The following is a 3,958-nucleotide window of genomic DNA, read 5'->3' on the forward strand; positions in this document are numbered from 1 at the left end:
TGGCCATGGAGCGGCCAGTGCAGCCCACGCTCGTGATGGAGCACGACACCATGAGGTTCACGCAGGTGGACGTCACACTTAAGGCTGGCAGTGGCGTGTGTGGGTAGGGGTGTAAGTGGGTCAGCTGCGAACTCACTTATAGGTCAAAATAAGCGGGTTTGCGGCTTATTTTAGCCTATAAGTGGGTTTCGCGGGTTAGCCACTTACACCCCTATGCGTGGGCTGATGCAGCCGCTGGGCAGGCCCGCACCACTTACCCACTTACCCACTTACCCACTTAGGCCAAATGGTTGATGCGGCAAGCCCACCACGTTTGGCGGTGCCACCACAGCCCACATCGAGGGAGCATCAGAAAGAGGAGGAACGAGGAGTCAAAGAGGATGAGGGGAACAAGTTCGTCACTGTTGCGGCTTGAAACCTAGTCGCTGCCGCCATGGATTCGATGCCGCCTCGTCCACCGCCTCCTCCTCCGCCCCCTTCGCCACCGCCACCGCCGCTATTCCTGGTGATCTCGTAGACCTCCGCCAGCACTGCCGCTTCCAATGCGCCCTCCAAGGGACCTTCGTACTGAAGTTCCTGAGAAGTTCCTGAAGAAAGTCTGAACATTGAGGTTTTGTGCTGAATGCAGCCTCCAAATTGTCTGAATGTTGATTTATTTTATATTCTTTGCCATGAATTGCCCACATTTTTTTACCAAGTTTTGGTTATACCATTCTAAACTTCCTATGCAGAACTCAATTCTGCAGAATTGCAGGTTGTTTTCTCTCTTTGGTACCTGCAAAAAGGAACTCTTTGGTACCTGCAGATTCTTCTGATTCTTTATGGTTAGCAAGCTGCTTGCTAATATCCTGGGATCCTGTTTTTTTTGCTGGCAGTACCATATTTTTGTCTAAACTAGTGCAAGCAACATGCATCCTTTGTTCTTTCAAATATTCACGAAGTAGTGCTTCCTGATGAAAAACTCATATATAATCATGATTTGTCAATATGCAGAATCTGAGGATTTGCAAGCTTCAACACCATTAGGCATTGAAGTAGAGCAGCTGCAATGTACAGTCTTATGTTATTGATACAATCGTTAGTTTGATCTTCATTAGGATATTCATAATGTCCTATTATTCCACTCACATTAATATTGTAAATTCAGTGAGCAATGCAACGGTTCTGTGACTTCTTTCATTCTGTTTGCCATCTTCAAAATCTTGGACGAAATTTCGTTGTTTGGGATTGAGTGCTTATTCTGAATTCTTCTTAGCAAGCTGATTATCTGATCACACATGTTCTTTTAATCTGGGCAAAGTAGAACCAGCGGGCAGGCGGGCAGGTAAACGGATCCTGCGGCAAGGCCGCCAGAAGTTTGTGGGCTTGCGTGCGGACTACTCGGCGCCACTAACTTGTTGTGGACATAGCGGTCGCGGGGCGGGCACGCCGCAGCCGCGACACTGCTCAACCACGACTACAGCGGCTGCAGTGGCGGCTCTCCATCGTGGACGTGCTGTTCCCTAAGGAGTTCTTCTCGCCGGCCATGATCAAAATTGCTACGGCTAAGAGGGTGTTTGGGAAAGAGGGAGTAAACTTTAGTACTTATTTTTTGAGAGAGGGATCTCTCCCAAACACCCCCTATTCGTGCATGGGTTTGAGTGGAGAAGCTCATTAAGCGTCATTAATTAATTCTCTGATATTATACTCCCTCCGTTCACATTTGATGGTCATATTACAAGCGTGCAGCGAGACCAATGCTAAGAAAAACTCTTCCATTAATCAGTTAATGTTGTCTTGTCCCTTCAGTTTCATATCAGATATTAATACTAGTCGTTTTTCATATCAAATTCCCCTCCAATCAGTAGATTTTTTTTCCTCTATCCGATCAAGATCTAACGATCCACATTCAACCTCCCATTCCAACATAATCAACCCTCTGAGCTGCCATGTCTTTTGATGCAAGAAGTATGGTTTCCCCCTACCGTTAGATTGTCATATGATGAACGGAGATTCATCCCTCGTAGTTACAATGGATTGCAAACATGTCCTACACTCTTACCAAAAAAACAATTTTGTCTATATTAATGACATTTTGGCCATTTTTATTTCAATCAAAAGTTTTACGTTGGCAAGATTTTAGGAGTCGCCATGGAAAAAAGAAGTGAAGATGAATATAGGAAGAAGACGTGTACATCTAGGGCTAGGGTTGGTCTTACGATGTAGAGGGGAGGTTGTAGATGTTAGGCCTGATGGAATGAAGTGGCAAAAGAGGGTATAAGGGTCACGCTACACATGAATTTCATCTGAAAGTGACATATGAGCATCCCAGCTATCTAAGTTTCTACCTTGATGAGATTTTAGGATTCAAAGTGGAAAATACACTTTTTAATTTTCTAATATAGGGGCATTTCTAATTCCCAAGAAGTACAGATTTCGAGCCACTTTAATGTTGTCCTTTATTATGTTATTAGATTTTAGGATTCAAAGTGGGAAATATACTTTTTTAAAATTTTCAAGAAGCAGGGATTTGTATGCACTTCCCTGTTGTCCTTTGTTATGCTTATGAACATATATGAATAATGTGCTTAGTGTCATGAAATACGGAAACGGTACGAAACCGTCCTGTACGTTAATGTAACTTAAAAAAAAGGTGCCTGTGCATCGTTCAACATGACAAACTAAAATTAGGATGAATATTAGATTTGTACCTTGAACTTCTCCAAAAATTTGCTCAAACTCAATTCAGAAATTTGAGAGCGAATCCAATTTTTCCGTTCGAATTACTTTCTTTTTTTAATAGTATTTCCTTGTTCAAAATTTGTTCAAATTCTCATATATGAAAATCCACCCAAACATGCAAAAATCCTTATCACGCGTAGCCACCGATGATGGATGATAAAAGAAACACTTCAATATTTTTCTATAATAAGTAGGTAGTGAAGATATTCCTCAATTACCCTAGAAAAGGATATTCCTCAATTTGTTTTTATAATTTGGATAACTCTAACCATTATTAATATTTATTTTTTTCATTTAAAATTTTGATTATACAATCAATCCTACTTTATCCCCTTACTCAAACGCAAACATATATATAACGTTCTTCTTCTAGCTTCCTGGCTTCTGGGTATGAGTCACGGGATGGACACAGGGTGGGCCGGGTAGCAGTTCTTACTCCTTCTGACCATGAATGATCTTTCTAGTTTCGAAATCAGTTAATTGTTCAACACACAAATTTATTTCCATTACATGAAGTTCAAAACATTTATTAAATTAATCTATGAGAAAAATCATTTACAAAATTAAATACAAAAATAAAAACCTACCAAACATTATGGAACCCACGATATGAAAAATAAAAAGCGTAACCTTAAGCAATATATGCAACACTTTAAATGTTGTAGAAACATACCTAAGCAATAAATGCAACACTTTAAATGTTGTAGAGGCATACCTTAGGCCGTGTTTGGCTAATGGGATAGGGAAATCATTTCCCACCCACTAAAAGACATCTTTAAATCTTAACCATTCATTATCCCTCTTCCATTTAATCCTAACCCCCACATTTCCCATTATCCAAACACACCCTTAATGTTTACACTTTAAACTTCAAGCTTCAAAGATTGACCTTAACATTAAGGTGTGCCATAAGAGAATAACATAGGATCCTTTTATTGATTCACAGTTCACACCAGTTCATTGGGTGATGAACCCGAGGGGTACCTAAATTCGATTTCACAACCTTTAACTATTGTAGAGTTGGTACTAACTTATGTCACTTGCATTAGGCCCCACCCTTACGGTCATCGTTGCACATACATTGAGCTTGCCCTTATAGAATAAACTATGTGGCCATCCACCAAAATGGTTTGGCAAGTTACTACTACCCGTCCTAAAATAAGCTTATTTTTCATCTAACCCACACATTCTAGTATAAAAGCGGAAAAATAATACTCTTCGCTTTATCAATTCCCCG

The sequence above is a fragment of the Oryza glaberrima genome, chromosome 7, assembly GCF_000147395.1.
Source record: "Oryza glaberrima chromosome 7, OglaRS2, whole genome shotgun sequence".
NCBI lineage: Eukaryota > Viridiplantae > Streptophyta > Magnoliopsida > Poales > Poaceae > Oryza > Oryza glaberrima.